The following is a 23,188-nucleotide window of genomic DNA, read 5'->3' on the forward strand; positions in this document are numbered from 1 at the left end:
GAATACATATCCAGGAAGCAGCAACATACATTAATAAGTCTCCTCAATGTTGTAATGAGAAATGTAAATGAAACTAGAATGAACACTCGGTAGAGCGCATACCTTCACCTATATTAAGTTGTATATCATATGATAAGCAATTGATTATGCACATTATGACATCAGTTTCCTGCAAATCAGATAAAAAATGGCCGCCATATGGCAAAACCGCGTTTTTTTACCTTTGTGTGACCTTGGCCCTAACTTTTAATCCAATCACTCCCAAAATCTAATCAAATTATCCTTGGATCACAGCCAGTTATCCCACCAAATTTCATGAGATTCGGTCAAATAGTTTTTAAGTTATGCGAATCATAATCCCAAAGACAGACATACATACAAATAAATTCACGTCGCCTATCAAAATATAACCTTCGCAATGAAGTTGGCAAAGGTAAAAAGTCTCTCGGACTGGTTAATAAATTTCTATAATTCATTAAATAATAATAATAATAATAATAATAATAATAATAATAATAATAATAATAATAAAAATATAATTGGGTATTTTATAGATATTTCATATAAGACTGGTGCTGTACCAGCTAAACAGATAAGATTAAGGCATTGTAAAACACAGAAATCATATTACTGAGGTTTAATTGTTGTAATCAGCAAAGTTATTTTATATCATTTCTTTTTTTATTTCAAACGAGACTGCAAAGTATATTAAATTAGGGATTTTATGATTTGAAAGTATTTTCATATACATGTTTAAATACTGAAAGCAGTTTTACATCGTCGGTTTATTTCATAGTCACCAAAAAACCTTTCTTGGAATGTGAACAGGGACATGATGCTGTGTTTGCGCGAATGTTTCTGGTAAATTAATCCAATGCTAATGTTTGTTTCATTAATGTGATTTTAAATTAACTTCGTGTCAACACGTTCTGACATATCCATATGAAATATCATGTGGTACCCACCTACATGTACATTAGTAATCGTAGAAATAGCTATGGTATAAACATTTAACACTGACATCTAGTCCTCTCCCTTAAAGAAGAAGCAATGAAGAAAGATACATTGCAGCACCGAAATGAAGAAAAAAAATATAAGTTTTTTTTTTATTAAAGGAGGAAGGAATATAAAAAGAAAAGAAAATAAGGAAAATCAAATAGAATAAAGAGAAACGCTATTACACTACGGAGGTGCCAATAAAAAGAAAAAATCTAGTCACCGAACATCTAAACCTGAAGGCTGAAACTATTCTAACTCACAATAGCTTGCCAAAAATGATGATAAAGTATTATCCTAACTGATTTAAAGTAGAATGGATAAAATTAAAGATAGATTTCCATTATAAAACATTTGCGGTACAGGTAAAGAAAAGCTGAATTGCAGTTAAATGTATTAGCTAAGAAGCTTTGCACCTATCTATTATGTGATAGAGTGGCCGCAAATTTGTTTTGCGGAGTGACTGGCAGCTAGGAAGTCACGAACCACGAAAAGCTGTTTAAATCCTGTACTAGTTGTAGAAGCTCTATAGTGCTTTCTCCTTTATTATTGTTGTCTGAAACTTATTTAATTTGAGATATGGAGTATATCCGAGCCTGCACAAAAGATGAATCAACGCTGAATGTTCTCATTTCCCTTGACGGTAAATATTTACTATAGCACCATATTCTTAATGAAGAAAATAAGTGTTCCTGGTGTATATTTATGTTCTATGAACTGTTCTTGTGCAAATAATTGGGAAAAACCTATATTTTTCAAGTTTGGTACGCTTTAAAATTCCAAAAATTATGCGCATTTTAAAGGCAAACAAACACCACACAACCTAAGGTTCCCCACCTGACCTAACCTACAGTAGGAGCTGCATCCTTACCAACCTGGGGGTGGGGGATATGCCCCAATTGCAGACTCCTCTTTATACTGCCATGTCCTTAGCTTACCCTAAGACTAAGTCTCAATCTTTTGTTTCTTTTCCAACTAGGGAGCCTTTGTATATCAGGGGCCCGTTCCTCCCGCAGGAATTAAATAAACATCAACTAATCTAAACCCCCCCCAATCTAACCACCTACAAGCCGTGTCCTTACCAACTCAGCTAACGTGGGGGGATAATGCCGCCCCGTGGCCCCTTACACTGCCATATTCTGTCACCTGTAATCATACATACCAGGTGGCCGCTATCATACATACACCCCCCAACCAGTTTCACTCCTGGCACGATAACACTAAATCATAATATTTCGTAAATAGTACAAATCACTTAATAATATCGTTTATAAACATTTTCCCCTTGAAGAAAATCTTCTTGACAATTAATAAAGTTTACACCTCTCCCAACTGCCTACATACACCGCAAGATCAGTAACTACGTTAATATGGATGACATATAACGTATATCGCTTGACCCTACACAAACAGTGATGACTTGGTAAGAGGAGAATTGTTTTGTATTCTAGCTTGGTAGGCCTCTTTTGGACTACCTTTTTCCTTTTTACATTATTTGGCTAGGCTAAAAATTACTGGCTTATGATCCGTGACATGAGTGTGAAAGATCTGTTGGTAATCATATTCAACTTATCCTAACCACTAATCGTAACAGTAAAATGCCAATCAAAAACTAGATGGAATTCGATCGATTGTAGCTTAGCTAGTAATAATAATAATAATTAGGGAACTTAACACAGGTAGTTTGTAGATCAGCTGACACCCACAAACAAGATCTAGTAGAGGTAACAGGAGGTTGTAAGGGCCTATTAGCCCAAATGTTAAGGACATGCCAACATAAAATGTTAGATCGGGCTATTTTAGGTTAGGTGGCATATCTCTTTGATTGGTTACATTGCATTGACCTTCCCTTTTCCATGCCATAGCTGACTTGAATCTGCCAATCTAAAAATGCTCGCTTAACACTAAAGATGTTATTACTGTAATAAAGATACACAGTGAGGTTGAAAATGATAAATTCAAAGGAAAATTATGGAAATAGGAATGAAAATGATGGGCTGTGTGAGTTATGGGGAGATGCAAATGATGTAGCAGTGAATTGGTTTAGTTGTAGGGAGTTTGGAAAATTTAGTGCATGTGTTTTCTTCCGATAAAGAGGGGTCCGGAAAAGGTTGACATAACCTTCCTTAGGGACGAGAGTGCTTGCTTGTCAAGCACTCTCCAGTCGCTAACAGGGTCTGCGATCTGGCGATCAGCATTGCAAAGCAATCAATTTCCAATCAGCAAGGTTGAGAACATAGATTCAACAACACTCGCGAGGATACCTATTGCCGGCGTGTGTAAAAACCGAAGGACGCACAATTCCTTTGGCAAGGAGCTTGTTCTTTTGATTTCAGGGAAGTCGAATTCAAAGTCGGCAAAGGTGAGAATCCTGTATTTTATCCTTAAGCATGTCTCAAACTCAAGGACAATGGCCCAAGACGCTATAGCATCATAGCGGGAACAAAGTCCAAGAGTACCAAAGACAAATGATGGAAAAAGCTTGGAAATCTGCCAAAGTCTCCAGCCAGTTGACAAACGTCTGTCTCTACTGATGGCGACTACTCGGTGAGCTAGCAGGGGTCGATAACCATCGGCCAACTACTTAAACCTTGTTATAGAATCTTAACTGCCCTATTCCAGCTTCGCTGTTATCATTCTCATTTATAAAAGACTCAAGTTGTTAGGAAAAATACGAATTGCCTCAAAATTTGTCATATTCAATATTGAAAAGTAGCTATTAAGAGAGGATTGTTTATCATATTGATCACTGATTCAATCATTTTGATCTTTTATTTCTTTATTTCAGGGAAATTTGCCACCGCAGTTACTCCTCCAGATTCCTGTCCATTGCCCAAATTGGAGCATGATGATGTCTGATCCTAGCAAAGGAGGCTTTGTTCATTTAGAGTATGGTGAGACCTCATTGCAAGTCATGTAACCTTTAAATTGCCATCTCTTTCTGCTCTGAGGGCTGGTGTTAAAGTGCTACAGATCTCTTTAATCCCACCCTGGCCTGCCAAGAAGTTGGAAGGCCATTTAAGTAAGGATACTGGTTTGTCATATCCTTTCAGAAGTGTAGAAATTATGAATGTAAATTAGTGAGAAATATATGCACAAATCAAATGTAAAAAAAAAGTGTAAAATCTCAAAACTGTTTATATCACTTTGTACTGTACTGTATTCTGTGGAATACTGTGCTTTGAAAACTAGAATTAATTGATTTTGTTTGTTATTACAGTGACTTTAAACCTCAATTACCGAATTTTCATGAATTGTACAGTACAAGTAATACTGAACATTTTCAGGCAGGTTGGAGAGAGTCAAGAACACGTCTGTGCAGCTCGATGGCCATAATCAGAAATGAAGGCTCTGTGCGCTAACAGACACATACCACTGATGGCTGCTGGGTGGTGGCTGTGAGAACCTTGATAGTTCTTCATTGGCCATTTCCAGCTTTAGCCAGAATGCTACCCCTACAAAAGGCTGATAAGGTTTGTATAGTTGGAAGAATACAAATTGCTTTTAACCCTTTCACCCCCAGGCTTTTTGGAAATTTCCAACCCTTAACCCCCAAGGGGTTATTTTTTCCCCAGCACATTTTGCAATACAGTATATTTTTTCAATATTAAACTTACCCGATAATCATGTAGCTGTCAACTCCGTTGCCCGACAGAATTCTACGGGAGGGATACGCCAGCTATCACTATACTAGAAGGGGGTGTACTCACAAGCGCCACCTGTGGCCAGGTACTACAGTACTTGTTGTTGACGCCACCTCACTTTTTCCTCTGTCGTGCTTCCGGCAAGACGTTCTTGGATACGCTTATGATTTTGGAGTATTGTTCACGGTTTGGTGAAGTATTTCTCTAAAATTTGCAGCTATTCGCTATACTAGAAACTTCTATATTAGCTTAGTTAGCTTTTGGAATTAATTTAATTATGGTGACGAAGAGAGTATGAACTCTCTTTCACCTTTAAATGGCCGACCCTTCCCTTTGACGAAAGTGTTGGTGTCTAAGAGAGTATAGACTCTCTTTCTTAATTTTGCTTAACAAAAGTTATAGATTTATTTTATATCTCTCCGCCTTTTATAAGCCTCTTCGATTAACTTCCTTTTATTATAAAATTATTAAAATTAATTTTTATATATTCGACCTTTCCTAATGGTAGGCGGTCTTTTCTTGTACCGAAGTTAATTAACATTGAGCCCGTCATTTCGGTTTTACCTGTTAACATATTATGCTATTTTAATGTTTTTGAAAGATTTTCTTTGATAGTCTCGTACTGTTTTCAAAGTTGAACTAACGTTTTGTTTTGTCTCTGCAGTTGTTGACGTTTCAGAACGTTCAACTTGCGCTCTATCGTTACGATAGAGAGAGAATTTTCACGGTGTCACGTTGCAGTAAGAGTAACCGTGTCTAGCGTTTTGTTCATTCTTTCTTAACTTAATGGTTTTAATTCTACAAAGGAACTTTTCATTTTGGGAAATATTTTCCTTTAACAATAATATGTTTTAACGATATATATGATTGGGCTCTTCTCTCAGGTTCTAAGTCGAGAGAGAGAGAGAGAGAGAGATAGAGACGGAGGGAGAAAGAGGAGGATAAACGTTTCGTTCAAGCGAGTAACGTTGTTATCGTTTTTGCTCTTCTCCCTAGTCTCTTTAGGGGAAGAAGGTAAACGTTTCTAGAGTTTTTCTTGTTCTCAAGCTTTATGCGGTGAGAGATTTTAAACGTAGTTTATTTGATCTAGTGTTTAGTCTCTTTCCAGCCACTGAATTATTTATCTTTCATTAGATTTTTCTGTTACATTGTAATTCTGTTTTCGCAATTACTAACTTTTGAGAAAGGATAGAATTGCGTGTTTCAGGTACAAACCACTTAAAGTTTCGAGTTCAGTGAAATAAGTGCAAACAGAAAATCAAAAGTGATAAGTGATTAGCGCAAAGTGTGTCAGTGTTGTGCGTGAGGGTACTTCTGTGCGTGCCAGTCGTCCTCCCAGTCCGGGACCTCTTGCAAGCTCCCAAGCCCAGGGGAGAAGCAATGTCGAAGGGCAAAAGGGTTCGGCAGGCCTTGATCGGCGCACAGAAATATCCTCGGTGGTTGCGGGCGTGTCTTAAGAGACCGTCACTCCCACCCGCAGACGATTGAGCCCTTATTTTGCTCGTCTGCAGAAGAAATTTCGGGGAGAAAACGCTGGTCTCAGGTCTCAAGACCTCTTAAACGTAGAGTCCAGACCTATGCCAGACGTACGAAGTTAGAGTTCAACAACCCGGATGCAGTCATTGGGTTGGCTCTGACTCTCCTCAGTCTCAGGTGACTGCACACCTCCTAAGAGAGGTAAGGCGATGCCACAACAGACCTTATCGTCTGTTGATCCCAAGACGACTTTGCTGCAGTCCATGCAGTCGCAGCTTGGGGTCTTAATGCGTGAGTTTCAGGCTGAGAAGGTTACACCTCCTCCTGCGAACGCTCCGCCTCTCCGCAGTCCAGTCTGCCAGGCGTACGAAGTTGAGGTTCCTCAGGCTACCTTACCGCGTTCTGAGTTGCCAGTTACCAGCGGTGTGCAGCAACCTCCGCCTCACCGCAGTCCAGTCTGCCAGGCGTACGAAGTTGAGGTTCCTCAGGCTACCTTACCGCGTTCTGAGTTGCCAGTTACCAGCGTTGTGCAGCAACCTTAACCTTCCTTAAGGCAACCTCAGCAATGGGAGCAGGAGTCTTATGCCTTACTTCCTCCGCTTCCGCTTGCGGTTCCACCAGCGAGGCAACAATCTCTTGAGGTACGACAACCTCTTCCATCAATGAGGCAGCTACCTCAGCACTCGCTGCAGCTTAGGCTAGCTCCTCAGGAACCTCAACTCGCGAGACAAGAACTGCGTTCTGCGCAGCCGCTATCTCAACTCTCGCAGCTCACACCTCAGGAACCTTAACTCGTTCCTCAGGAACCTGCTACTGCGCATCCGCAACCCTTACAGCAAGCGCAACTCTTGAGGCAGCAACCTCATGCTATGAGTCAGCCACCTCAACGCATGCATCTGCCACTTTCTCCTCAACTTGAGAAATAACAAATGACAATAATAACACCTCATTACTTTCATAACTTGCATTTGTAATCATATACATGTATGCCTACACAAACATTATGATAATGGAGGTTATTTGTCTTACTTATATAAAAATATATATGTATTCCTTGCAATATATTTTTAACAATATCGCAAAATATGGCAAAATATCTTCAAAACAAAAATGAATCATGAGTTATGAATGTAAGGTAAATATTATGTTGATATTAAAACCCCATGCAAGCATGCATGAAGCACTCTAGCACTGGTCATGGAATTTCTGAGAAATGTTAAACGCCATGCAACACGCTCTGCTTACCTTACAGCATGCTCTACATACAGCATGCTCTGCATACAGCATGCTCTGCATACAGCATGCTCTGCATACAACATGCTCTGCATACAGCATGCTCTGCATTCAGCATGCTCTGCATACAACATGCTCTACATACAGCATGCTCTGCATACTACATGCTCTGCATACAGCATGCTCTGCATTCAGCATGCTCTGCATACAACATGCTCTGCATACAGCATGCTCTGCATACAACATGCTCTACATACAGCATGCTCTGCATACAGCATGCTCTGCATACAACATGCTCTGCATACCTTACCGTATGCTTCTCAGTCATACATCTTTGGTGGTTGCCAACTCACTAGACTGTCAAGCAGTTTCATATGTTGCCTTCTAGTCTGCTGCTTTTGCACCATTGAAACCCTCACTGAGAGAACTTAACTTTTCTCGGATATGGTCCCTGTAGATGAGAAAGTGCTTTTCTCCCTCCTTCTGATATTCCCTTGAGGACTCTGTCATTTGGAGAGGAGCCTTTAGCTGCGTAGCCTCCTATGGACTTTTATTTAAGCATAACATGCTTCCAGGGAAGGTAATGGTTCCACTTCAGTCACTAACCCCGTCTGTTACCACACCTGCTCCCATAGACCTTGAGCTGTGTTGCAAGACATACAGTCCAAGCTTAGTCCTTGTTAAAGGATTTTTTGTTTACGGAGTCAGTGGGTCACTGGGAAGACGTTCAACAACCAGCAGAAGTGACTTGTTGTGACGCAGTGCGGCAACCTCAGCAACCCGATAAGGAGTTGTCTGTACGACCCAGACAGTCTAGACAGCTTCGGGTTGTCACTGTACTTCCTCGCTTCCCCATGGTTGACAGTTCACAGACTGTGCAGCAGTACCATGATCTTGTGTCCGGCTCCGTCAGACGACTGGCTTTTAAGAGCTCCCACAAGTCGTCGCTGTCTGGAGATTCTCAGATGGACTATGGATCTGACCAAGGAACTGGGCCTCCTGGTCAATTTTGAGGAGTCTCAGCTCATCCCATCCCAGACCATTGTCTCCCTGGGTATGGATCTTCAGAGTCGAGCTTTTCGGGCTTTTCCGTCGGCCCCAAGGATCTTCCAAGCCCTAGAATGCATCCAGAGCATGCTGAGAAGGAACCGATGCTCAGTCAGGTAGTGGATGAGTCTAACAGGGACACTTTCATCGCTGGCCCTGTTCATCGTGTTAGGGAGAATCCACCTCCCCCCCTTCAGTATCATCTAGCTGCTCACTGGATAAAGGACATGACGCTAGAGACGGTCTCAGTTCCTGTTTCCGAAGAGAGGAGGTCTTCTCTCGCGTGGTGTAAGAACAGCTTTCTTCTCAAGGAAGTCTACCTTTGGCTGTTCAGAAACCCGACCGCCGTCTCCTCTCGGACACATCAGACACGGGCTGGGGTGCGACTTTGGACGGACAGGAATGATCGAGAACATGGAATCAGGAGCAAAGGACACTTCACATCAATTGCAGGAGTTGTTGGCGGTTCTTCTGGCCTTGATAAACTTCAAGTCCCTCCAGCTTAACAAAGTGGTGGAGGTGGACTCTGACAACACCACAGCCCTGGCTTACACCTTCAAGCAGGGAGGGACTCTTTCGTGAAGTTGTTCTAGATCGCAAGGGACCTCCTCATCTGGTCTAAAGATCGAAAGCTCACGCTGGTAACGAGGTTCATTCAGGGCGGTATGAATGTCATGGCAGATCACCTCAGCCGGAAGGGTCAGGTCATCCCCACAGAGTGGACCCTTCACAAGAATGTTTGCAGCAGACTTTGGGCCCTGTGGGGTCAGCCAACCATAGATCTGTTCGCTACCTCGATAACCTAGAGACTCCTATTGTATTGTTCTCCGATTCCAGACCCAGCAGCAGTTCACGTGGATGCTTTTCTGCTGGATTGGTTCCATCTCGACCTGTATGCATTCCCGCCGTTCAAGATTGTCAACAGGGTACTTCAGAAGTTCTCCTCTCGCAAAGGGACACGGCTGACGTTGGTTGGCTCCGCTCTGGCCCGCGAGAGAATGCTTCTTAGAGGTACTGCAATGGCTGGTCGACATTCCCAGGACTCTTCCTCTAGGAGTGAACCTTCTACGTCTACCTCACGTAAAGAAGGTACACCCGAACCTCCACGCTCTTCGTCTGACTGCCTTCAGACTTTCGAAAGACTCTCAGGAGCTAGAGGCTTTTCGAAGGAGGCAGCCAGAGCGATTGCCAAAGCAAGGAAAACATCCACTCTCAGAATCTATCAGTCTCAAGGGGAAGTCTTCCGTAGCTGGTACAAGACCAATGCAGTTTCCTCAACCAGTACCACTGTAACCCAGATTGCTGACTTCCTGTTATATCTAAGGAAAGTAAGATCCCTTTCAGCTCCTACGATCAAGGGTTACAGAAGTATGTTGGCAGCGGTTTTCCGCCACAGAGGCTTGGATCTTTCCACCAACAAAGATCTACAGGACCTCCCTAGGTCTTTTGAGACCTCAAAGGAACGTCGGTTGTCCACTCCAGGCTGGAATCTAGACGTGGTCCTAAGGTTCCTTATGTCATCAAGATTTGAACCTCTCCAATCAGCCTCTTTTTAGGACCTCACATTAAAAACTCTTTTCCTCGTGTGCTTGACAACAGCTAAAAGAGTAAGTGAGATCCACGCCTTCAGCAGGATCATTGTTTTCACATCTGAAACGGCTACATGTTCCTTGCAGCTCGGTTTTTGCTAAACGAGCTTCCTTCACGTCCTTGGCCTAAGTCGTTCGAGATCCCAAGCCTGTCCAACTTGGTGGGGAATGAACTGGAGAGAGTACTTTGCCCAGTTAGAGCTCTTAGGTACTATCTAAAAAGGTCTTAACCTTTACAAGGACAATCAGAAGCCTTATAGTGTGCTATCAAGAAACCTTCTTTTCCAAGTTCTAAGAACTCAGTTTCTTACTATTCAGGCTTCTGATTAGAGAAACACATTCTCATCTGAAGGAAGAAGACCTTGCTTTGCTGAAGGTAAGGACACATGAAGTGGGAGCTGTGGCTACTTCAGTGGCCTTCAAACAGAGCCATTCTCTGCAGAGTGTTATGGATGCAACCTATTGGAGAAGCAAGTCAGTGTTCGCATCATTCTATCTCAAAGATGTCCAGTCTCTTTACGAGTACTGCTACACCCTGGGACCATTCGTAGCAACGAATGCAGTAGTAGGCGAGGGCTCAGCCACTACATTCCCATAATCCCATAACCTTTTAACCTTTCTCTTGAATACTTTTTATGGGTTGTACGGTCGGCTAAGAAGCCTTCCACATCCTTGTTGATTTGGCGGGTGGTCAATTCTTTCTTGAGAAGCGCCGAGGTTAAAGGTTGTGATGAGGTCCTTTAGTATGGGTTGCAGCCCTGTATACTTTAGCACCTTTGAGTTGATTCAGCCTTCCAAGAGGAACGCTGCGCTCAGTAAGGAAGACGATCTTATTAAAGGCAGAGTAACGGTTCAAGTCGACTTCCTTACCAGGTACTTATTATTTCATTGTTATTGTGGATAACTGATTATATGAAATACGGGATACTTAGCTATCCTTTAGTCTTGTACACTGGTTTTTTCACCCACCCCCCTGGGTGTGAATCAGCTACATGATTATCGGGTAAGTTTAATATTGAAAAATGTTATTTTCATTAGTAAAATAAATTTTTGAATATACTTACCCGATAATCATGATTTAATTGACCCACCCTTCCTCCCCATAGAGAACCAGTGGACCGAGGAAAAAGTGAGGTGGCGTCAACAACAAGTACTGTAGTACCTGGCCACAGGTGGCGCTTGTGAGTACACCCCCTTCTAGTATAGTGATAGCTGGCGTATCCCTCCCGTAGAATTCTGTCGGGCAACGGAGTTGACAGCTACATGATTATCGGGTAAGTATATTCAAAAATTTATTTTACTAATGAAAATAACATTTTTCTAAATTGCTCAAACAGCCTTAATTTTTGTCATAGAGAGGTCAGGTTGGTCTCATTCTCTTGGGAAATGCCTGAATTTTCTCAAAACAATTATAAAAAATATGAAAAAAAAAATTTTTTATAGCATTTTTTTGCAAGGACGTAGCAGTACGTCCATGGGGGTAAAGGGATGAGGTTTGTGAAACGTACCAGTACGTCCTTTGGGGGTAAAAGGGTTAATTAAAATTTGCGATTTTGAAAAGTAAAATGCTATTTGTTTAGGTGTGCCAACTTTACAACCTCATTTTTGTTTTTAATCTTATTTATAGGTAGTCCTTAATAATGAAAATTGAATTATTACCTTGAATTTATTAGGCTAGGCAAATATCTTAGGAAGCTAAGACTAGTAAAGAAAGACACTTGTGCAGGGCTCATGATTCCGAACTTTGCTTTTTGATGACGTCATTTTGCAGGTGATGATGAAGTGTTTGCTGAAGTTGACACAGTAGCTTATAAGAAATTTCAAATCTTTCATATAGAGTAGACAATCTTTTTGGCCAAATGTGCTCAGTTTTAGTTAAGTTATTTCATGCAGTTTATTAAAGTTATTTTATGTTGTATTCTTAATTTGCTCAGAATCATTGGCAAAAGTTTTTCTTATAGCTACTAGCCCAACTTTTTATACTGTACCATAAGAACCAATTTTTCTTAACAAATATTATTATACCTAGTTCCTGTTATTAAGGCAATCAAAAGCTTGCTTTCATCTGTTTTATGCCACAATAGGTTAAGATGTGATTTCTTGTAAATAATATCCATATCTTTTCTCTCCCGTTTCTCTCTAGAAAAATTTTTGGTCCTATGTTGGTGACAAAGTACCGACATGTACAGTACAGTATATTATAATGCTCTTACTGACAGGTCACATGAGGAATTTTTTTTTTCTTTTGGCGGAGTGGCAATTTTCACCCTTATTCTGTCCCTCCCTGATTGAGACATAACTTTTCAAAACCAGATCAGACTAACAGTAGTATTTCCTAAGGTCTTGATACTATTTATAAGGACATTGAAGAAGAATTGAGAAGAATTGTTTGCAGTGTTTTCTGTTATCAAAATTCTTCAAATGAGTTGCTAAGCAAAGTTCTTTTGATAAATCCAGTTGGTCTAGGTTTGAAAATGGGTAATACCTAGAAAGAATGAATCGAGTTTTAATTCCTCTGGCAAATACTGTACATGAATATACTTATACCAAATTCCATCCTTAGTTATCAGATGGGTTAAGTAATAAGTTGTATGAGTCATTGAAGAAAGTAGGTGATTTAAAAACAGACCATCCTCCTTTAGGTAGGGAATGTTTCATCGCAAAACTGGACGGCCGTTGAATTGTATAAGCGAAAGGTGGCAGCAAGATTGAGGAGATTGGCCCCCTTACCTATCAAAGTTTTATGCTTGGGCCGCCTTGGGTACAGACATACTGATGCACCCTTAAGCAAATTTTTCATTTTCTTTTAGAAAGTGAATACTGTACTGTACTGTTTATTGATTTATTTACAGTAATATGAACCAAGACACTTGTTTGTGGAAGGAGGTACTTTACATCTAAGTTGTTCTGTCAAACCAGCTGTAGATCCATTCTTGGTGCTCTTGCTAGGAGCATGCTTGTTCTCAATCATCCTTGTGTGCCAAGTGTAGGTCATGGTCTCCTTGCAGTGGCAGGCGTATGCTTTGAAGGGGAGGAAAATAGCTTTGCTTCTTTCTCCCACTCATCAGGTGCATCTGCTGGGTGCTTTTGCTACTGCTCTTCAATATCCAGATCTTTGTATAGACAATATGTTTCTGACTATATACAATTTATTTAATGTTCTAGGTATGATTCTGAATTGTAAATTTATTTTTGAGAAATGGATCTAGTCTTTTTTGTCTTCTATTGCACAAAAATTGGTTTATTGCGGAAGCCTTTTTAAGATTTTTGGTGAATGGAAGGATATAGGATCAATGCAATTGGTTATTCAGCCTTCTGCTTCACAATCTAGTTTAGTCTAATAGAGCAACTAGAATTGTGGTATGTAATGGTTTAGCCTAACAGCGGGAGGTAATGAATTATATAAAGATTTCAAGGCTCTTTAAGTGAAGCTTTCGAATTTGTGGAGCGCAGCATACATGCAGAACCCCTACTGAATGAAACGCTGTTAATTAGAATGACAATGAAGGGTTGGGTTAGGTTTAGTAACAGGTTAGAAGGCCTAGAATTACCAAAGCTAAGGGAGGATTCACTGGACTTCTGAAGTTTAACAAAGGGAGCAAGCGATGTCAAGAGTTTGTGAAGCTCATCTTTATCGAAAGATGGCTGAATTTGTTTTCTAACAATAGGGGTATGTCAGTATCGTTGTCATAAACTTCTTTATAATCAACTAGCCTAGCCTTTCCTGGCACTCCCCTGAACTAACAGCAGGTCCTTTTGCATTAGAGCTGTTAACTGGATTGCCACCCACTGAAACATTTTCCATTAGGGATACTGAAAGTGAAACTCACTCTTCACAACGATTTAAAATTACCAAATTTCCCCTGACACAATACACAGAGAGAATATGACTCATGTTTACATTCCAGGCAATAACTTAACTAAATTAGGGGAGGGCATCTTAAAATGGAGCATGTAAACAATCTGACAGCTCCTTTAGTGCCCCTGGTTGACGGAGATAAGTGAAAACTATGCTTCCTAATACTGGAACCTGGGTATCCTACCTTTTACTGCTAAGGGGTTCTATTCCTTTGTTAAGGCTATATATTGAAGTGAAAGAAAATGGGAAAGTTTTAAAAACAAATTAAATTTTGCGGCTAAGTGTTGATTAAACTGGGCTTCTAGAGAAGAGGCAATACTGTATGAATATCAGGTGAGTGTGGAAATAACACTTTTCAATATTAGAATTCTAATTTTGTAGTGGCTGGGCATCATATGTCTTTGCTACTTTCTCATTCGTATGTTTATGGATTTATTGCCTCAAGTGACTATTGTACATTCATATGTACAATAGTCACTTTTTCAAAATTTCCATTTTCTTTTGTAAGGCATATATTTCTGCTGTATATTATAGTTTAAGTCTCATGAACTAAATTTACTCCCCTAACATAATAATTATGTCCCATAGTGAAAAATATGGAATTGGGTTAAAATGAAAAAGAACTTTCATTTGCCAAATCAGTTCTCAAAGGGCTTTTAGTCAGATGCCAAGCAACCCAAAATATAATTTTCAATATTTAACTTAGCCGGTGATTATATAGCTGCAACTCTGTTGCCCGACAGACAACTCTACGGTAAAAACTCGCCAGCGATCGCTACACAGGTTGCGGGTGTGCCCAACAGCGCCATCTGTCGTCCAGATACCCAGTACTCAATGTAAACAAAGAACTCAATTTTCTCTCTGTCGAGCTATCGACAAGACGTACTTACTCGCTGTTGCTAAACTGGAGTTTTTTCACAACTAATTGGTGAAGTACAGTACTTTATTCTAGTTTTGAGCTTTCGCTATGCAGGTGTTTTATCTTCATCTTAAATCTTGAACTCGTTTTGGATAGATTTAATTATGGTGACAAAGAGAGTATGGACTTTCTTTCACTTTTAAATGGCCGACCCTTCCCTTAGACGGAAGTGTGTTTAGGTTTTTAGTAATTATCTTATCACGTTATAGATTTTCCTCTATATATTTTATATCTCTCCGCCTTTATTAGGCCTCTTCGATTAACTTTCCATTTATTATAAACATATAAAAATAATTTTAATGTTTTGTTTATATAGACCTTTCCTGAGAGTAGGCGGTCCTAACTTGGAAACCGAAGTTAATCAACGTTGAGCCCTTTATATCGTAATTAGCTTTTAAAGGATTTAAAACTTTTTAAATGTAATATTTTATGAAAGAATTTCTTTGATAGTCTTCGTACTGTTTTCAAAGATGAACTAACGTTTTGTTTATTTATGCTACGCAGTTGTTGACGTTCAGGACGTTCAACATGCGCTCTATCGTTACGATAGAGAGAGAGTGTATCACGGTTTCACTTTGCAGTAAGAGTAAATCGATTCTGACGTTTTGTTCATTCTTTCTTAGCTTAAATGTTTTAAATTCTATTTTAAAGGAACTTTTTATTTGAAAAACCTTTCAGTTTTTTCCTTTAGTCAAATAACATGTTTTTTTTTGACGAAATATAATTGGGCTCTTCTCTTAGGTGCGAAATCAAGAGAGAAAGAGAGAGAGAGATAGAGACGGAGGGAGAGAGAGGAGAGAAAACGTTCCGTTCAAGCGGGTAACGTTGTTCTCGAGTTACTCTCGTCCCTAGTCGCTGTACGGGGAGGAAGGATAAAACGTTTTTAGTTTTTTATTCTCGTCCCCAGGCTATGTGCGGTGAGAGATTGAAAACGTAGTTATATGAACTAGTGTTCAGTCTCTTTCCCAGCCACTGATTTTTTTATCTTAAAATATGTTTTCTGTTTTTTGCTGGTATTAATGAGCTTGCATTATACGACTGATTTCGCAATTACTACCTTTTAATGAAGGGTAGAATTGCGTGTTTCAGGTAGAAATCAGTAAAAGTTTCGATTTCAGTGAAATAAGTGCAAAACAGAAAATCGAAGTGATAAAGTGATATGCGCAAAGTGTTACAGTGTTGCGTCCGAGGGTTCGTCTGTTCGTGCTTGTCGTTCACCTAGTCCGGGACCTCTTGCATGCTCCCAAGCCCAGGGGAGAAGTAATGTCAAACGACTTATGGGTTCGAGAGGCCTTGATCAACGAACAGACGTTTTCCCTCTATGGTATCGGGTGTATCTTACCAAGATCTCCCCTACCATAAGACGAGAGAGACGTTGTTTCTCCTCGTCATCCGAAGGCTTTTCGCATAAGAAACCTGTCACAAGGTTTCGAAGCCCTTAAGCGAAAGTCAGTCCTTTCAGGACAGGTCCAGCGTCCTGGTTACAACCATTAGGACAGCTCTGACCCTATGCAGTCATCGGATAACTGCTCGCCGCCTAACAAAAGCGTAACACAGACTCCGAGAGTTTTTTTTTAGTTGGCAAAGTGTTGCGGTCACAGACGTTACCCTCGTCTCTTACCGCAACCATTTCCGTTGATCCTTAATGGGTTGTATGGCAAGACATGCAGTATATGCTTGCCTCCCTTATGGAAGACTATTCTGCCGATTAGTCCGTTGAGTCTAGCCGTTTATCTCATCGATATCCTGGCTTTCAGCCAACCTAACGTTCCTTTGTGCTTACTGTTGACGTTGGCGTAGCTTAGTCACGTCAGTCAGGTTGTTTAGAACCACACTCGATGCGGTCTCGTGTGGTTTTTCAGCCGCATTTGGACGTTAGGCCACTTGCTGATGCTCTTGTTGACGTTCAAGACGTTCACTAACAATCGGAGTTGACTTGTTTTGACGCTGTGCGTCAACCTCCGCATTCTAGAGTTGTTTTGACTGCTCAGTCTAGGCAGTCAAAGCAGTCTCGAGTGGACGCTGTGCGTCCTCACGCACCTGTTGTGGTTGACAGTTCAGTTGTTGACAGTTCACAGACTGTCAAGCAGTTACATGACGTTGCGTTCTGGTCCGCTACTAATGCACCAGTGAGTGTGGACTCTGCTTGTAAAGCATTGCCACCACGATAGGTCTCTCCCTTGCTTGAGACTCAGCTTTTATCGGACAAGGTTCCTGTAGATGAGGAAGTTGCTGTTCCCCCTCCTACTGATATTCCCTTGAGGACTCTGTCAGATGGAGAGGAGCCTAAATCTGCTTAGCCTCCTATGGACTTTAATTAAATCATGATGATTTTTTAAGGATCTTTGTCCGGATCTTTTTGTAACTGCTGCTCCTCGTTCGCCTAAACGTCAGAGCTTACACTAGGCCTAGCTACTTCGAAGCCGTTGTTTTTAAGCTAGTGCTCTCTCGCTCTCCTAGAGAGCTTTACGTTGGCTAGGCGACTGGTTTTTCACCAGGAGGAGTTTGGGGGATACAGCCTTTGCTTTCCCTTCTTTTAAACTGGTTTATAGAGCGAGAGTCTGATATGACACGAGAGAAGTTCTCGGCTTGGGAGTTCATGCCTCTGCCCAGATAGACTTCTCAGTTCTCGTAGACTCTCCCTGGCGCCTGGCCAGGAGACGCTCCAAGTTGTTTACAGGTCAACTGCACAGCTGTTTTCGAGCCTTTGAAGTTTTGCTGTACAATTATGTCACGCATAACAAGGCTTTCAGGGATGGTAAACGGTACCGCCTCAGTCGCTAACCCCGTCTGTTGCCACACCTGCTCCCGTAGACCCTAAATGGGCTTTGCTGCAAGACATGCAGTCCAAGCTTGCGTCCTTGATAGAGGACTTTAATGCGGAGAAGGTTGCTACTGAACCTTCTGGCCAACAACCTTCCAACCAGTCGGTTGTGCGCCCTGTTGACGCTGAGGTAACCTACTCGCGTCTGCCAGTTGAGGTGGTTCCTCCACAGATGCGACCCAGTGTGGGTTGCTAGCCGCACGTTGACGTTAAGCGACGCTCGGAGGTGGTTGTTGACGTTCAGGACGTTCAACAACCAGCAGAAGTGACTTGTTTTGACGCAGTGCGTCAACCTCAGCAACCCGGTAGGGTGTTGACTGCACAACCCAGACGGTCTAGACAGTCTCGGGTTGACGCTGTGCTTCCTCGCGCACCCATGGTTGTTGACAGTTCACAGACTGTGCAGCAGTTCCATGATATTGCGTCCGGCTCCGTCATGCATCCACCAGTGCGACCGGACTCAGCGAGCCAGACGTTGCCCACTCCGTTGCCGTTTCCTCATCAGTTTTCGGATGAGGAACCCTCTGATGAGGACGTTGCTGAACAACAAGACGATCAGCCCCCAGAATAGATCAAGCCCTGCTATCCATCCAGAAGATGCTGAAGAAGGAACGCTGCTCAGTCAGGCTGTAGATGAGTCTGGTATGGACGCTGTCATCCGTGGAACAATTTGTGTCACTAGGAAGACTACACCTCCGTCCTCTTCAATACCATCTAGCTTTTCACTGGAAAAAGGACAAGACGCTAGAAGCGGTCTCGATCCCGGTTTCCGAAAAGATAAAGTCTTGTCTGACTTGGTGGAAGGACAATATCAACCTAAGAGAGGGTCTTCCCCTGGCTGTTCAGACTCTCAACCACGTTCTCTTCTCGGACGCATCGGACGTGGGCTGGGGCGCGACACTAGACGGTCGGGAATGCTCAGGACTGTGGAACTCGGGTCAGAGGAGCATGCATATCAACTGCAAGGAGCTGTTGGCAGTACATCTGGCCTTGAAAAGCTTCAAGTCTCTCCTTCGAGGCAAAGTGGTGGAAGTTAACTCGGACATCACCACGGCCTTGGCGTACATCTCCAAACAAGGAGGTACCCACTCACTGACATTGTACGAGATCGCAAGGAACCTGCTCACCTGGTCAAAAGGTCTAAACATATCGCTAGTAACGAGGTTCATCCAAGGCAACTTGAATGTCATGGCAGATTGTCTCAGTCGGAAGGGACAAGTCATTCCAACAGAATGGACCCTCCACAAGGATGTATGCAAGAGACTTTGGGCCACTTGGGGCCAGCCAACCATAGATCTCTTTGCAACCTCGATGACCAAGAGGCTCCCAATATATTGTTCACCAATCCCGGACCCAGCAGCAGTTCATATAGATGCCTTTCTCCTAGATTGGTCACATCTAGATCTATACGCATTCCCACCATTCAAGATTGTCAACAAGGTACTGCAGAAGTTCGCCTCTCACGAAGGGACAAGGTTGACGCTAGTTGCTCCCCTCTGGCCCGCGAGAGAATGGTTCACCGAGGTACTTCGATGGCTAGTAGACGTTCCCAGAACTCTTCCTCTAAGGGTGGACCTTCTACGTCAGCCACACGTAAAGAAGGTACACCAAAGCCTCCACGCTCTTCGTCTGACTGCCTTCAGACTATCGAAAGACTCTCGAGAGCTAGAGGCTTTTCGAAGGAGGCAGCCAGGGCGATTGCTAGAGCAAGGAGAACATCCACCCTTAGAGTCTACCAATCGAAGTGGGAAGTCTTCCGAAACTGGTGCAAGTCAGTATCTGTATCCTCGACCAGTACCTCTGTAACTCAAATAGCTGACTTCCTCTTATACCTGAGGAAAGAACGATCTCTTTCAGCTCCCACTATCAAGGGTTACAGAAGCATGTTGGCATCAGTCTTCCGTCACAGAGGCTTAGATCTTTCCAACAATAAAGATCTACAGGACCTCTTTAAGTCTTTTGAGACCACGAAGGAGCGTCGTTTGGTTACACCTGGTTGGGATTTAGACGTGGTACTAAGATTTCTTATGTCAGACAGGTTCGAGCCGCTACAATCAGCCTCCCTGAAAGATCTCACCTTAAAGACTCTTTTCCTGGTATGCTTAGCCACAGCTAAAAGAGTCAGTGAGATTCATGCCTTCAGCAAGAACATCGGATTTTCGTCAGAAAAAGCTACATGTTCACTACAACTTGGTTTTCTAGCCAAAAACGAGCTGCCTTCTCGACCTTGGCCGAAATCGTTCGATATTCCAAGCTTATCGAATATGGTTGGCAATGAACTAGAAAGAGTCTTATGCCCTGTGAGAGCTCTTAAGTTCTATTTAAAACGAACTAAACCTTTACGAGGCCTGTCTGAAGCTTTATGGTGTTCAGTTAAGAAACCATCTTTGCCTATGTCAAAGAATGCTTTATCCTATTTTATCAGACTGTTAATACGAGAAGCTCATTCCCATCTGAGTGAGGAAGACCAAGCTTTGCTGAAGGTAAGGACACATGAAGTTAGAGCTGTCGCAACTTCCGTGGCCTTTAAACAAAATAGATCTCTGCGAAGTATAATGGACGCAACCTATTGGAGAAGCAAGTCAGTGTTCGCGTCTTTTTATCTTAAGGATGTCCAGTCTCTTTACGAGAACTGCTACACACTGGGACCATTCGTAGCAGCGAGTGCAGTAGTGGGTGAGGGCTCAACCACCACAATTCCCTAATTCCATAACCTTTTTAATCTTTCTCTTGAAATGTTTTTATTGTTGTTTTTTGGGTTGTCCGGAAGGCTAAGAAGCCTTTTGCATCCTAGTTGATTTGGCGGGTGGTCAAAGTCATTTCTTGAGAGCGCCTAGATTAGAGGTTTTGATGAGGTCCTGTGGTATGGGTTGCAACCCTTGATACTTCAGATCCTAGGGGTCGATCAGCATCCTAAGAGGATCGCGAGGCTCCGTAAGGAAGACGTACTTAAAAAGGCAGAGTAATTGTTCAAGTCGACTTCCTTACCAGGTACCTATTTATTTTGTTTTTGTTATTTTGATAACTTCTAAAATGAAATAAAAACTCTTAGCTCATAATAATGTAAACATATTTTGCTGGTCTCTACCCACCCCCCTGGGTGTGAATCAGCTATTATAATCACCGGCTAAGTTAAATATTGAAAAATGTTATTTTGATAATAAAATAAATTTTTGAATATACTTACCCGGTGATTATAAATTAAAGGACCCTCCCTTCCTCCCCAATAGAGACGCAGTGGAACGAGGAGAAAATTGAGTTCTTTGTTTACATTGAGTACTGGGTATCTGGACGACAGATGGCGCTGTTGGGCACACCCGCAACCTGTGTAGCGATCGCTGGCGAGTTTTACCTTAGAGTTTTCTGTCGAGCAACAGAGTTGCAGCTATTATAATCACCGGGTAAGTATATTCAAAAATTTATTTTATTATCAAAATAACATATTACATTCTGTGAAGAGTTATAATGTACTGTTTTCTAATTTATCTTTATATTTAGTAACATACAGACATTAGTTATGTATTATGTAACCAGTGATGACTGTAAGGGACCTTTGTTAGCTACGGCAACAAATTTGGAAGGAGGTTATGTTTTACTCCCTGTTTGAGTGTTTGTTTGTGAAGTTTCCTGGCCATAATATTAATTGTAGAGAAATGAAACTTGCAAGATTAACTGTTATGTAAAAAGCTGGAAATGATTAAATTTTGGAAAGTCAAGCTCACGGTCAAGCAAAATGTCGAATTCACGTAATCAGCCATAAGTTTGGACATCGTTGTCACAGACTTCAAACTTGGTTCATATTTGAGTGTATGAAAATCAATGCCAATACATGTTAAGGTTAAATGCCAAGGTCAAGGTCGAGAAATAAGCTGCTGCGGCAGAGGCCTGCACTCCACTGAGTGCCCCTCTAGTTTTTTAATGTCTGTTTTCCATGTGTAAAAGTTAATAAAAGAACTGTATTAGGAATATTTCCTGTGCCTTAAAACGTGAAATTAGTATTAGTTTTACAGGCTCTATTAATAAGTTTTCTTTAAAATTCCTAATTTCTGGGCTCGACCTGTGTCGCTCCGTGAAAGAGACATAGTTATTAAAATTCGTAATTTCTTGTTACCATAGTAGATATTGTTGATTAAAGTCCTTCAGCTTATTTTTCTGGAATCTTTTGGCTTATTACATTAAGAATTTTTGTGTGCTTTCAGGTATGACCCTTGGAGTTGACAGATTGGTCTTGTTGGACACAGAGATGGCAGTGCTAGTCATCAGAACCGAGAGCAGCCAAGGGAAGAATACCTTTCTCATTGCTACCAATGAGGGCGAGGGAATGCTGGTTGGTGTTCTTTTGGTGTGACTGTACAAATAATAAACCCCTATTTTTCCTTATCTTTCTCAATTAATAGTGAGGTGAATAGATGTATAAGCTAGGAAAGTAGAGGTTAGTTATGAACGAAACCTTGAAATGCCCAGAATGAGTGCACCCTGTAAGGCACAGTGTAACAATCATCAAGATTTACATCTGCCTTTTACTTTTGACACCTTCCCTTTAGTCTCATTCCTCTTGTACTGTATACCTGTTCAACATCCGTAATCGCCTTTACATTTTCATCTCACATCTGGTTGTAGATTTGCCGCTGAGGCATACATTAGTCTTTACTGTAATCCAAAATTTGATCATTCACACCCCCAAAACATTGTAAGTGGGTGATTGTGCTAGCTAATTGTCTGGTTAGTTAGTGTGGAATTTTTTTTTTCTATTTGACTCGGTTGTTAGCTACGGATGCTAAAAGAATATGATTGTATGCTATGGAATGCGCAAAAAGTATTTGACATCTTACATTTGGAGATTTTGAAGGTATGAAAGTGCTTTCGATATTTTCTGGTTATATTTTAGTTCAAGCCAAAATATAATGGCTTAGTTCATCATATTTTGTGTTTGTAAATATTATAGCTATGCATATTAAATAACTGATAGAAAAATAAAGAAGTTTAAGTGTACTCCTAAGATTTAAATAAAGAAGTTCAAGTGTACTCCTAAGATTTAAATAAAGAAGTTCAAGTGTACTCCAAAGATTTATGTTAGTATCTTATGTTTACTTCAAAATTAGTAGGGAACAGAGAATATTTATGCAGTGTGTAACCTAAGCTGACTTATTTGAGCAGTAAATCTTTTGAGATACTTTCAGCATTGTCTTATGGTGTAATCTTACTTATGCTACAATACTTCTCTAAGCAAGCAAGATGTATATTGTGTCTTTTTCTCATGTAAATGTCAAAACAGCATTATGTATGTTAAGCAACTTTCTTTGAAAATGCAAATATCAAAACAGTATTATGTATGTCAGGCAACTTTCTTTGAAAGCTCAATTTTTGTGTGAGTTAAGATCTTAGATACAGTTATAAATGATTAACCCTTTGACCATCAACTCCCCCCACCCCCACTTAAAAAATTGGCGCACCAAGCTCCAGGCCCATTTTGGGGACATATTACTTAACTCTGAACAAAAACTATTTTACTGTCAAATATGTGAAGAAATTCCCTTTCTATTGATATGTATTTTGTTAGATTTTCATATTCGTACTTCAATCTATCGCCCAATTTTGGAA

General features: G+C 41.2%; 1 long non-coding RNA gene across 1 annotated transcript; it reads left to right on the forward strand.

Moving 5' to 3' along the window:
• Nucleotides 1-1,472: 1,472 nt before the first annotated feature.
• Nucleotides 1,473-21,906, forward strand: LOC137632005 (uncharacterized). The gene is made up of 4 exons (XR_011041992.1): nt 1,473-1,639; nt 3,785-4,018; nt 4,284-4,469; nt 21,787-21,906. It is a non-coding gene; the product is annotated as an uncharacterized lncRNA (long non-coding RNA).
• The last annotated feature ends 1,282 nt before the right edge of the window (nt 21,907-23,188 follow it).

This window comes from Palaemon carinicauda, chromosome 40 (genome assembly GCF_036898095.1).
Source record: "Palaemon carinicauda isolate YSFRI2023 chromosome 40, ASM3689809v2, whole genome shotgun sequence".
NCBI classification, from domain to species: Eukaryota; Metazoa; Arthropoda; class Malacostraca; order Decapoda; family Palaemonidae; genus Palaemon; species Palaemon carinicauda.